The sequence below is a fragment of the Lissotriton helveticus genome, chromosome 1_1 (assembly GCF_964261635.1).
Source record: "Lissotriton helveticus chromosome 1_1, aLisHel1.1, whole genome shotgun sequence".
Lineage (NCBI taxonomy): Eukaryota > Metazoa > Chordata > Amphibia > Caudata > Salamandridae > Lissotriton > Lissotriton helveticus.
This window is the reverse complement of record NC_136057.1, coordinates 1,704,721,935-1,704,734,760: the sequence shown is the minus strand read 5'-3', so window position 1 is coordinate 1,704,734,760 and position 12,826 is coordinate 1,704,721,935.

Here is a 12,826-nt window from a genome sequence, read left to right as displayed (position 1 = left end):
CAGACAGAGGAGGGGCTGTCTCAGTCCAGCACTGACCCTTCTGAGCACATAGTCAGAGGAGGGGCGGTGTCAGTCCTGCACTGCACTTTCTGAGCACACTGTCAGAGGAGGGGCGGTCTCAGTCCAGCGCTGCTCCTTCTGAGCACACTGTCAGATGAGAGGCTGTCTCAGTCCAGCACTGCGGCTTCTGAGCACTGTCAGAGGAGGGGCTGTCTCAGTCCAGCACTGCGCCTTCTGAGCTCACCGTCAGAGGAGGGGCGGTCTCAGTACAGCACTGCGCCTTCTTAGGACACTGTCAGAGAAGGGGCGGTCTCAGGCCAGCACTGCGCCTTCTGAGCGCACTGTCAGAGGAGGGGCGGTCTCGGGCCAGCACTGCGCCTTCTGAGGACACTGTCAGATGAGAGGCTGTCTCAGGCCAGCACTGCGCCTTCTGAGCACACTGTCAGATGAGAGGCTGTCTCAGTCCAGCACTGCGCATTCTGAGCGCACTGTCAGAGGAGGGGCGTTCTCAGTACAGCACTGCGCCTTCTGAAGACACTGTCAACGAGGGGCGGTCTCAGTCCAACACTGCGCCTTCTGAGCGCACTGTCAGAGGAGGGGCGCTCTCAGTCCAGTACTGCGGCTTCTGAGCACACTGTCAGAGGAGGGGCGGTCTCAGTCCAGCACTGCGCCTTCTGAGCGCACTGTCAGAGGAAGGGCGGTCTCAGTACGGCACTGCGCCTTCTTAGGACACTGTCAAATGAGGGGTGGTCTCAGGCCAGCACTGCACCTTCTGAGCGCACTGTTAGAGGAGGGGCGTGTCAGGCCAGCACTGCGCCTTCTGAGGACACTGTCAGATGAGAGGCTGTCTCAGGCCAGCACTACGCCTTTTGAGCACACTGTCAGATGAGAGGCTGTCTCAGTCCAGCACTGCGGCTTCTGAGCACTGTCAGAGGAAGGGCGGTCTGAGATCAGCACTGCGCCTTCTGAGCGCACTGTCAGAGGAGGGGCGGTCTCAGTCCAGCACTGCGCCTGCTGAGGACATTGTCAACGAGGGGCGGTCTTAGTCCAACACTGCGCCTTCTGAGCACACTATCAGAGGAGGGCGGTCTCAGTCCAGCACTGCGCCTACAGAGCACACTATCAGAGGTGGGGCGATGTCAGTCCAGCACTGCGCCTTCTGAGGACACTGTCAAAGGAGGGGCGGTCTCAGTCCAGCACTGCGCCTTCTCATCACACTGTCAGAGGAGGGGCTGTCTCAGTCCAGCACTGTGACTTCTTAACACACTGTCAGAGGAGAGGCGGTCTCAGTCTGAGGACACTCTCAGATGAGAGGCTGTCTCAGGCCAGCACTGTGCCTTCTGAGCACACTGTCAGATGAGAGGCTGTCTCAGTCCAGCATTGCGGCTTCTGAGCACTGTCAGAGGAAGGGCGGTCTGAGATCAGCACTGCGCCTTCTGAGCACACTGTCAACGGAGGGCGGTCTCAAACCAACACTGTGCCTTCTCATCACACTGTCAGAGAAGGGGTGTCTCAGTCCAGCACTGTGCCTTCTGATCACACTGTCAGAGGAGTGGCGGTCGCAGTCCAGCACTGTGCCTACAGAGCACACTATCAGAGGTGGGGCGATGTCAGTCCGGCACTGTGCCTTCTGAGCACACTGTCAGAGGGGGGCGGTCTCAGTCCAGCACTGTGCCTTCTGAGCCCACTGTCAGAGGAGGGGCTGTCTCAGTCCAGGACTGAACGTTATAAGCACACTGTCAGAGGTTGGGCGTTGTCATGCCAGCACTGCGCCTTCTGAGCGCACTGTCAGAGGAGGGACGATCTCAGACCAGCACTGCTCCTTCTTAGCACACCGTCAGAGGAGAGGCTGTCTCAGTCCAGCACTGCTGCTTCTGAGCACTGTCAGAGGAAGGGCAGTCTCAGTGCAGCACTGCGCCTTCTGAGGACACTGTCAGAGGAGGGGTGGTCTCAGGCCAGCACTGCGCCTTCTGAGCACACTGTCAGAGGAGGGGCGGTCTCAGGCCAGCACTCCGCCTTCTGAGGACACTGTCAGAGGAGGGGTGGTCTCAGTCCAGCACTGCGCCTTCTCATCACACTGTCAGAGGAGGGGCTGTCTCAGTCCAGCGCTGCGCCTTCAGAGCACACTGTCAGAGGAGGGGCGGTCTCAGGCCAGCACTGCGCCTTCTAAGGACAATGTCAAAGGAGGGGCGGTCTCAGACCAACACTGTGCCTTCTCATCACACTGTCAGAGGAGGGGCTGTCTCAGTCCAGCGCTGCTGCTTCTGAGCACTGTCAGAGGAAGGGCAGTCTCAGTGCAGCACTGCGCCTTCTGAGGACACTGTCAGAGGAGGGGTGGTCTCAGGCCAGCACTGCGCCTTCTGAGCACACTGTCAGAGGAGGGGCGGTCTCAGGCCAGCACTCCGCCTTCTGAGGACACTGTCAGAGGAGGGGTGGTCTCAGTCCAGCACTGCGCCTTCTCATCACACTGTCAGAGGAGGGGCTGTCTCAGTCCAGCGCTGCGCCTTCAGAGCACACTGTCAGAGGAGGGGCGGTCTCAGGCCAGCACTGCGCCTTCTAAGGACAATGTCAAAGGAGGGGCGGTCTCAGACCAACACTGTGCCTTCTCATCACACTGTCAGAGGAGGGGCTGTCTCAGTCCAGCGCTGCGCCTTCTGAGCACACAGTCAGAGGAGGGGCGGTCTCAGTCCAGCACTGCGCCTTCTCAACACACTGTCAGAGGAGGGGCTGCCTCAGTCCAGCACTGTGCCTTCTTACCACACTGTCAGAGGAGAGGGGGTCTCAGTCCAGCACTGCGCCTTCTGAGCACACTGTCAGAGGAGGGGCATTGTCAGGCCAGCACTGCGCCTTATGAGCACACTGTCAAATGAGGGGCGGTCTAAAACCAACACTGTGCCTTCTCATCACACTGTCAGAGGAGGGGTGTCTCAGTCCAGCACTGTGCCTTCTGATGGAGAAGCGTGGCTCAGTGGTTAGAGGCGGCAGACCCGGAAGCTGAGATTGACCGTGGACCAGGGTTCGATTCCCCGCCTCGGCCGGTCTCGGGCTCAAAAATTCCACGGACTCGACAATTCTCGCTCCGGTGCCTACTCGAATCACAGGGTCACACTCTGCAACTCTGGGCAATAGCTTGCTTAATCTCCACTACGGCCCCCCGCGGCGGGATGCTTGGCTTTCACCTTGTGGACACCCTGCCGGGGTTTCTCACAGGGGAATACCAGGACGGGTTCCCTAAGCAAGCGCCAGGATGCCCTTTGGGTGACAGGTTTGCGCTATATAAGTACACCTACATTTACATTTACATTTACATCACACTGTCAGAGGAGTGGCAGTCGCAGTCCAGCACTGTGCCTACAGAGCACACTATCAGAGGAGGGGTGGTCTCAGGCCACCACTGCGCCTTCTGACCACACAGTCAGGGGAGGGGCGGTCTCAGTCCAGCACTGGGCCTTCTGAGCACAGTCAGAGGAGGGGCGGTCTCAATCCACCACTGTGCTTTCTGAGCACACTGTCAGAGGAGGGGTGGTCTCAGTCCAGCACTGAGCCTTCTGAGGACACTGTCAGAGGAGGGGCGCTCTCAGTCCAGCACTGTGCCTTCTGAGCGCACTGTCAGAGGAGGGGCAGTCTCAGTTCAGCACTGAGCCTTCTGAGGACACTGTCAGAGGAGGGGCGCTCTCAGTCCAGCACTGTGCCTTCTGGGCACACTGTCAGAGGAGGGGCGGTCTCAGTCCAGCACTGCACCTTCTGAGCACACTGTTAGAGGAGGGACGGTCTCAGTCCAACCCTGAGCCCTCTGAGCACACTGTCAGAGGAGGGGCGGTCTCAGTCCAGCACTGCACCTTCTGAGCACACTGTCAGAGGAGGGGTGGTCTCAGTCCAACACTGAGCCCTCTTAGCACACTGTCAGAGGAGGGACGGTCTCAGGCCAGCCTTGCACCTTCTAAGCACACTGCCAGAGGAGGGGCGGTCTCAGTTCAGCACTGTGCCTTCTGAGCACACTGTCAGAGAAGGGACGGTCTCAGTCCAGCACTGCGCCTTCTGAGCACACTGTCAGAGGAAGGACTGTCTCAGGCCAGCACTGCGCCTTCTGAGGACACTGTCAAAGGAGGGGCAGTCTCAGGCCAGCACTGCGCCTTCTGAGCCCACTGTCAGCGGAGGAGCGGTCTCAGTCCAGCACTGCACCTTCTGAGCACAGTGTCAGAGGATGGGCAGTCTCAGTCCAGCACTGAGCCTTTTGAGCACAGTCGGAGGAGGGGCGGTCTCAGCCCAGCACTGTGCCTTCTGAGCACACTGTCACAGAGGGGGCGGTCTCAGGCCAGTGCTGTGCCTTCTGAGCACACAGTCAGAGAAGGGGCGGTCTCAGTACAGCACTGCGCCTTCTGAGCCCACTGTCAGAGGAGGGACGGTCTCAGTCCAGCACTGTGCCTTCTGAGCACAGTCAGAGGAGGGGCGGTCTCAGGCCAGCACTGTGCCTTTTGAGCACACTGTCAGAGGAGGGGTGGTCTCAGTCCAGCGCTGTGCCTTCTGAGCACAATCAGAGGAGAGGTGGTCTCAGGCCAGCACCGTGCCTTCTGAGCACACTGCCACAGAGGGGGCGGTCTCAGTCCAGTGCTGTGTCTTCTGAGCACACTGTCAGAGGAGGGGCTGTCTCAGGCCAGCACTGTGCCTTCTGAGTGTACTGTCAGAGGAGGGGCTGTCTCAGGCCAGCACTGTGCCTTCTGAGCACACTGTCAGAGGATGGGCGGTCTCAGTCCTGCACTGCACCTCTGAGGACACTGTCAGAGGAGAGGGGGTCTCAGTCCAGCACTGCTCCTTCTTAGCACACTGTCAGAGGAGGGGCGGTCTCAGTCCAGCACTGCGCCTTCTTAGCAAACTGTCAGAGGAGGGGTGGTCTCAGTCCAGCACTGCGCCTTCTGAGCCCACTGTCACTGGAGGGACGTCTCAGTCCAGCACTGCGCCTTCTGAGCGCACTGTCAGAGTAGGGGCGGTCTCAGGCCAGCACTGTGCCTTCTGAGCACACTGTCAGAGGATGGGCGGTCTCAGTCCTGCACTGCACCTCTGTGGACACTGTCAGAGGAGAGGGGGTCTCAGTCCAGCACTGCACCTTCTGAGCCCACTGGCAGAGGAGGGGTGCTCTCAGTCCAGCACTGCGCCTTCTTAGCAAACTGTCAGAGGAGGGGCGGTCTTTGTCCAGCACTGTGCCTTCTGAGGACACTGTCAGAGATGGGGCGGTCTCAGTCCAGCACTGCGCCTTCTGAGCGCACTGTCAGAGGAGGGGCGGTTTCAGTCCAGCACTGTGCCTTCTGAGGACACTGTCTAAGGAGGGGCGGTCTCAGACCAACACTGTGCCTTCTCATCACACTGTCAGAGGAGGGGCTGTCTTAGTCCAGCGCTGCGCCTTCTGAGCACACAGTCAGAGGAGGCGCGGTCTCAGTCCAGCACTGCGCCTTCTGAGCACACTGTCAGAGGAGGGGTGGTCTCAGGCCACCACTGCGCCTTCTGACCACACAGTCAGGGGAGGGGCGGTCTCAGTCCAGCACTGGGCCCTCTGAGCACAGTCAGAGGAGGGGCGGTCTCAATCCACCACTGTGCTTTCTGAGCACACTGTCAGAGGAGGGGTGGTCTCAGTCCAGCACTGAGCCTTCTGAGGACACTGTCAGAGGAGGGGCGCTCTCAGGCCAGCACTGTGCCTTCTGAGCGCACTGTCAGAGGAGGGGCGGTCTCAGGCCAGCCTTGCACCTTCTAAGCACACTGCCAGAGGAGGGGCGGTCTCAGTTCAGCACTGTGCCTTCTGAGCACACTGTCAGAGAAGGGACGGTCTCAGTCCAGCACTGCGCCTTCTGAGCACACTGTCAGAGGAAGGACTGTCTCAGGCCAGCACTGCGCCTTCTGAGGACACTGTCAAAGGAGGGGCAGTCTCAGGCCAGCACTGCGCCTTCTGAGCCCACTGTCAGCGGAGGAGCGGTCTCAGTCCAGCACTGCACCTTCTGAGCACAGTGTCAGAGGATGGGCAGTCTCAGTCCAGCACTGAGCCTTTTGAGCACAGTCAGAGGAGGGGCGGTCTCAGCCCAGCACTGTGCCTTCTGAGCACACTGTCACAGAGGGGGCGGTCTCAGGCCAGTGCTGTGCCTTCTGAGCACACAGTCAGAGAAGGGGCGGTCTCAGTACAGCACTGCGCCTTCTGAGCCCACTGTCAGAGGAGGGACGGTCTCAGTCCAGCACTGTGCCTTCTGAGCACAGTCAGAGGAGGGGCGGTCTCAGGCCAGCACTGTGCCTTTTGAGCACACTGTCAGAGGAGGGGTGGTCTCAGTCCAGCGCTGTGCCTTCTGAGCACAATCAGAGGAGAGGTGGTCTCAGGCCAGCACCGTGCCTTCTGAGCACACTGCCACAGAGGGGGCGGTCTCAGTCCAGTGCTGTGTCTTCTGAGCACACTGTCAGAGGAGGGGCTGTCTCAGGCCAGCACTGTGCCTTCTGAGCACACTGTCAGAGGAGGGGCGGTCTCGGGCCAGCACTTCGCCTTCTGAGGACACTATCAGAGGAGTGGGCGTCTCAGTCCAGCACTGCGCCTTCAGAGCACACTGTCAGAGGAGGGGTGCTCTCAGTCCAGCACTGCTCCTTCTTAGCACACTGTCAGAGGAGGGGCGGTCTCAGTCCAGCACTGTGCCTTCTGAGGACACTGTCAGAGGAGGGGTGGTCTCAGTCCAGCACTGCGCCTTCTGAGCCCACTGTCACTGGAGGGACGTCTCAGTCCAGCACTGCGCCTTCTGAGCGCACTGTCAGAGTAGGGGCGGTCTCAGGCCAGCACTGTGCCTTCTGAGCACACTGTCAGAGGATGGGCGGTCTCAGTCCTGCACTGCACCTCTGTGGACACTGTCAGAGGAGAGGGGGTCTCAGTCCAGCACTGCACCTTCTGAGCCCACTGGCAGAGGAGGGGTGCTCTCAGTCCAGCACTGCGCCTTCTTAGCAAACTGTCAGAGGAGGGGCGGTCTTTGTCCAGCACTGTGCCTTCTGAGGACACTGTCAGAGATGGGGCGGTCTCAGTCCAGCACTGCGCCTTCTGAGCGCACTGTCAGAGGAGGGGCGGTTTCAGTCCAGCACTGTGCCTTCTGAGGACACTGTCTAAGGAGGGGCGGTCTCAGACCAACACTGTGCCTTCTCATCACACTGTCAGAGGAGGGGCTGTCTTAGTCCAGCGCTGCGCCTTCTGAGCACACAGTCAGAGGAGGCGCGGTCTCAGTCCAGCACTGCGCCTTCTGAGCACACTGTCAGAGGAGGGGTGGTCTCAGGCCACCACTGCGCCTTCTGACCACACAGTCAGGGGAGGGGCGGTCTCAGTCCAGCACTGGGCCTTCTGAGCACAGTCAGAGGAGGGGCGGTCTCAATCCACCACTGTGCTTTCTGAGCACACTGTCAGAGGAGGGGCGCTCTCAGTCCAGCACTGTGCCTTCTGAGCGCACTGTCAGAGGAGGGGCGGTCTCAGTTCAGCACTGAGCCTTCTGAGGACACTGTCAGAGGAGGGGCGCTCTCAGTCCAGCACTGTGCCTTCTGGGCACACTGTCAGAGGAGGGGCGGTCTCAGTCCAGCACTGCACCTTCTGAGCACACTGTTAGAAGATGGACGGTCTCAGTCCAACACTGAGCCCTCTGAGCACACTGTCAGAGGAGGGGCGGTCTCAGTCCAGCACTGCACCTTCTGAGCACACTGTCAGAGGAGGGGTGGTCTCAGTCCAACACTGAGCCCTCTTAGCACACTGTGAGAGGAAGGACGGTCTCAGGCCAGCCTTGCACCTTCTAAGCACACTGCCAGAGGAGGGGCGGTCTCAGTTCAGCACTGTGCCTTCTGAGCACACTGTCAGAGAAGGGACGGTCTCAGTCCAGCACTGCGCCTTCTGAGCACACTGCCAGAGGAGGGGCGGTCTCAGTTCAGCACTGCGCCTTCTGAGCACACTGTCAGAGGAAGGACTGTCTCAGGCCAGCACTGCGCCTTCTGAGGACACTGTCAAAGGAGGGGCAGTCTCAGGCCAGCACTGCGCCTTCTGAGCCCACTGTCAGCGGAGGAGCGGTCTCAGTCCAGCACTGCACCTTCTGAGCACAGTGTCAGAGGATGGGCAGTCTCAGTCCAGCACTGAGCCTTTTGAGCACAGTCAGAGGAGGGGCGGTCTCAGCCCAGCACTGTGCCTTCTGAGCACACTGTCACAGAGGGGGCGGTCTCAGGCCAGTGCTGTGCCTTCTGAGCACACAGTCAGAGAAGGGGCGGTCTCAGTACAGCACTGCGCCTTCTGAGCCCACTGTCAGAGGAGGGACGGTCTCAGTCCAGCACTGTGCCTTCTGAGCACAGTCAGAGGAGGGGCGGTCTCAGGCCAGCACTGTGCCTTTTGAGCACACTGTCAGAGGAGGGGCGGTCTCAGTCCAGCGCTGTGCCTTCTGAGCACAATCAGAGGAGAGGTGGTCTCAGGCCAGCACCGTGCCTTCTGAGCACACTGCCACAGAGGGGGCGGTCTCAGTCCAGTGCTGTGTCTTCTGAGCACACTGTCCGAGGAGGGGCTGTCTCAGGCGAGCACTGTGCCTTCTGAGCACACTGTCAGAGGAGGGGCGGTCTCAGGCCAGCACTGCGCCTTCTGAGGACACTATCAGAGGAGTGGGCGTCTCAGTCCAGCACTGCGCCTTCAGAGCACACTGTCAGAGGAGGGGTGCTCTCAGTCCAGCACTGCTCCTTCTTAGCACACTGTCAGAGGAGGGGCGGTCTCAGTCCAGCACTGTGCCTTCTGAGGACACTGTCAGAGGAGGGGTGGTCTCAGTCCAGCACTGCGCCTTCTGAGCCCACTGTCACTGGAGGGACGTCTCAGTCCAGCACTGCGCCTTCTGAGCGCACTGTCAGAGTAGGGGCGGTCTCAGTCCAGCACTGTGCCTTCTGAGTGTACTGTCAGAGGAGGGGCTGTCTCAGGCCAGCACTGTGCCTTCTGAGCACACTGTCAGAGGATGGGCGGTCTCAGTCCTGCACTGCACCTCTGAGGACACTGTCAGAGGAGAGGGGGTCTCAGTCCAGCACTGCACCTTCTGAGCCCACTGGCAGAGGAGGGGTGCTCTCAGTCCAGCACTGCGCCTTCTTAGCAAACTGTCAGAGGAGGGGCGGTCTTTGTCCAGCACTGCGCCTTCTGAGCCCACTGTCACTGAGGTGGGGCGGTCTCAGTCCAGCACTGCGCCTTCTGAGCGCACTGTCAGAGGAGGGGCGGTTTCAGTCCAGCACTGTGCCTTCTGAGGACACTGTCAGAGGAGGGGTGGTCTCAGTCCAGCACTGCGCCTTCTGAGCACACTGTCAGAGGAGGGGCTGTATCAGGCCAGCACTGCGCCTTCTGAGGACACTGTCAACGAGGGGCTGTCTCAGTCCAGCGCTGCGCCTTCTGAGCACACTGTCAAAGGAGGGGCAGTCTCAGGCCAGCACTACGCCTTCTGAGCACACAGTCAGAGGGGGGGGTCTCAGTCCAGCACTGCGCCTTCTGAGCACACTGTCAGAGGAGGGGCGCTCTAAGTCCAGCACTGTGCCTTCTGAGCACACTGTCAAAGGAGGGGCAGTCTCAGGCCAGCACTGCGCCTTCTGAGCGCACTGTCAGAGGATGGGCCGTCTCAGTCCAGCACTGCGCCTTCTGAACACACTGTCAGAGGATGGGCGGTCTCAGTCCAGCACTGCACCTTCTGAGCACACTGTCAGAGGAGAGGCTGTCTCAGTCCAGCACTGCGCCTTCTTAGCACACTGTCAGAGGAGAGGCTGTCTCAATCCAGCACTGCGCCTTCTGAGCGCACTGTCAGAGGAGGGGCGGTCTCAGTCCAGCACTGCGCCTTCTGAGCACACTGTCAGAGGAGGGGCGCTCTCAGTCCAGTACTGCGGCGTCTGAGCACACTGTCAGAGGAGGGGCGCTCTCAGTCTAGCTCTGCGACTTCTGAGCACACTGTCAGAGGAGGGGCGCTTTCAGTCTAGCACTGCGCCTTCTGAGCACACTGTCAGAGGAGGGGTGCTCTCAGTCCAGTACTGCGGCTTCTGAGCACACTGTCAGAGGAGGGGCGCTCTCAGTCCAGTACTGCGGCTTCTGAGCCCACTGTCAGAGGAGGGGCGGTCTCAGTCCAGCGCTGCGCCTTCTAAATGCACAGTCAGAGGAGGGGCACTCTCAGTCCAGTACTGCGGCTTCTGAGCACACTGTCAGAGGATGGGCGCTCTCTGTCCAGTGCTGCGGCTTCTGAGCACACTGTCAGAGGAGGGACGGTCTCAGTCCAGTACTGCGGCTTCTGGGCACACTGTCAGAGGAGGGGCGCTCTCTGTCCAGTACTGCGGCTTCTGAGCACACTGTCAGATGAGGGGCGGTCTCAGTCCAGCACTGCGCCTTCTGAGCACACTGTCAGAGGAGGGGCGCTCTCAGTCCATTACTGCTGCTTCTGAGCACACTGTCAGAGGAGGGGTGCTCTCAGTCTAGCACTGCGCCTTCTGAGCACACTGTCAGAGGAGGGGCGTTCTCAGTCCAGTACTGCGGCTTCTGAGCACACTGTCAGAGGAGGGGCGCTCTCAGTCCAGTACTGCGGCTTCTGAGCACACTGTCAGAGGAGGGGCGCTCTCAGTCGAGTACTGCGCCTTCTGAGCACACTGTCAGAGGAGGGGAGGTCTCAGTCCAGCACTGCGCCTTCTGGGCACACTGTCAGAGGAGGGGCGTCTCAGTCCAGCACTGCGCCTTCTGAGCACACTGTCAGAGGAGGGGCGTCTCAGTCCAGCACTGCGCCTTCTGAAGACACTGTCAGAGGAGGGGTGCTCTCAGTCCAGCACTGTTCCTTCTTAGCTCACTGTCAGAGGAGGGGTGCTCTCAGTCCAGCACTGTTCCTTCTTAGCTCACTGTCAGAGGAGGGGTGCTCTCAGTCCAGTAGTGCTGCTTCTGAGCACACTGTCAGAGGAGGGGTGCTCTCAGTCCAGCACTGCTCCTTCTTAGCTCACTGTCAGAGGAGGGGCGCTCTCAGTCCAGTACTGCGCCTTCTGAGCGCACTGTCAGAGGAGGGGCGCTCTCAGTCTAGCACTGCGCCTTCTGAGGACACTGTCAGAGGAGGGGCGCTCTCAGTCCAGTACTGCGCCTTCTGAGCGCACTGTCAGAGGAGGGGCGCTCTCAGTCTAGCACTGCGCCTTCTGAGGACACTGTCAGAGGAGGGGCGGTCTCAGTCCAGCACTGCGCCTTCTGAGCACACTGTCAGAGGAGGGGCGCTCTCAGTCTAGCACTGCGCCTTCTGAGCACACTGTCAGAGGAGGGGCGCTCTCAGTCCAGTACTGCGGCTTCTGAGCACACTGTCAGAGGAGGGGCGCTCTCAGTCTAGCACTGCGCCTTCTGAGCACACTGTTAGAGGAGGGGCGCTCTCAGTCTAGCACTGCGCCTTCTGAGCACACTGTTAGAGGAGGGGCGCTCTCAGTCCAGTAGTGCGGCTTCTGAGCACACTGTCAGAGGAGGGGCGCTCTCAGTCCAGTACTGCGGCTTCTGAGCGCACTGTCAGAGGAGGGGCGCTCTCTGTCCAGTACTGCGGCTTCTGAGCGCACTGTCAGAGGAGGGGCGCTCTCAGTCTAGCACTGCGCCTTCTGAGCACACTGTCAGAGGAGGGGCGCTCTCTGTCCAGTACTGCGGCTTCTGAGCGCACTGTCAGAGGAGGGGCGCTCTCAGTCTAGCACTGCGCCTTCTGAGCACACTGTCAGAGGAGGGGCGCTCTCAGTCCAGTACTGCGGCTTCTGAGCACACTGTCAGAGGAGGGGCGCTCTCAGTCCAGTACTGCGGCTTCTGAGCACACTGTCAGAGGAGGGGCGCTCTCAGTCCAGTACTGCGCCTTCTGAGCACTGTCAGAGGAGGGGCGTCTCAGTCTAGCACTGCGCCTTCTGAGGACACTGTCAGAGGAGGGGCGGTCTCAGTCCAGCACTGCGCCTTCTGAGCACACTGTCAGAGGAGGGGCGCTCTCAGTCTAGCACTGCGCCTTCTGAGCACACTGTCAGAGGAGGGGCGCTCTCAGTCCAGTACTGCGGCTTCTGAGCACACTGTCAGAGGAGGGGCGCTCTCAGTCCAGTACTGCGGCTTCTGAGCACACTGTCAGAGGAGGGGCGCTCTCAGTCTAGCACTGCACCTTCTGAGCGCACTGTCAGAGGAGGGGCGCTCTCAGTCTAGCACTGCGCCTTCTGAGGACACTGTCAGAGGAGGGGCGGTCTCAGTCCAGCACTGCGCCTTCTGAGGACACTGTCAGAGGAGGGGCGCTCTCAGTCCAGCAGAGGTTCTCACGGCCTTCCTGCACCCCATGGCACACTGTGAGTCGAGGGCACCGTCCCTGTCCACTCCTGTAAGGGTCTGGAATGGTATAATGCAGAGGAGGGAGGGGCTGATCACTGCTGCAGCCCCTCTTCCTCCTACTCTATACACACAGTGTCCTGTTTCGTCTCCAGAGGTGTCAATCTGGCATCTTTCACACTCCCCAGAAAGCGCACACCACATTGTGTACAGAAGAAGACCTTTAAAGGAAATTGCAGAAAGCTGAGACCAAAAGAACTGTTTCCTGCAATTAAACTTTACCTAGAATGTAATCTTGAGTGAATTTGCAACTTGTATATATGTAACTTTACCCACTAGTATCTGTAGTAGACGTATGTACTTACTATCATTCTTATGTGAGTTTATCGGTTTTGTATTTTTATGTACTTCATGTACTCTGATGTCCTTGTGTAATGTACCTGGTTCTATTGTAAAGCGCTCCGATACCTTTGGGTAAAGTTTGCGCTATATAAAATGTAAAAAGCATAAAGAAATAGACCATTTACATAAGGG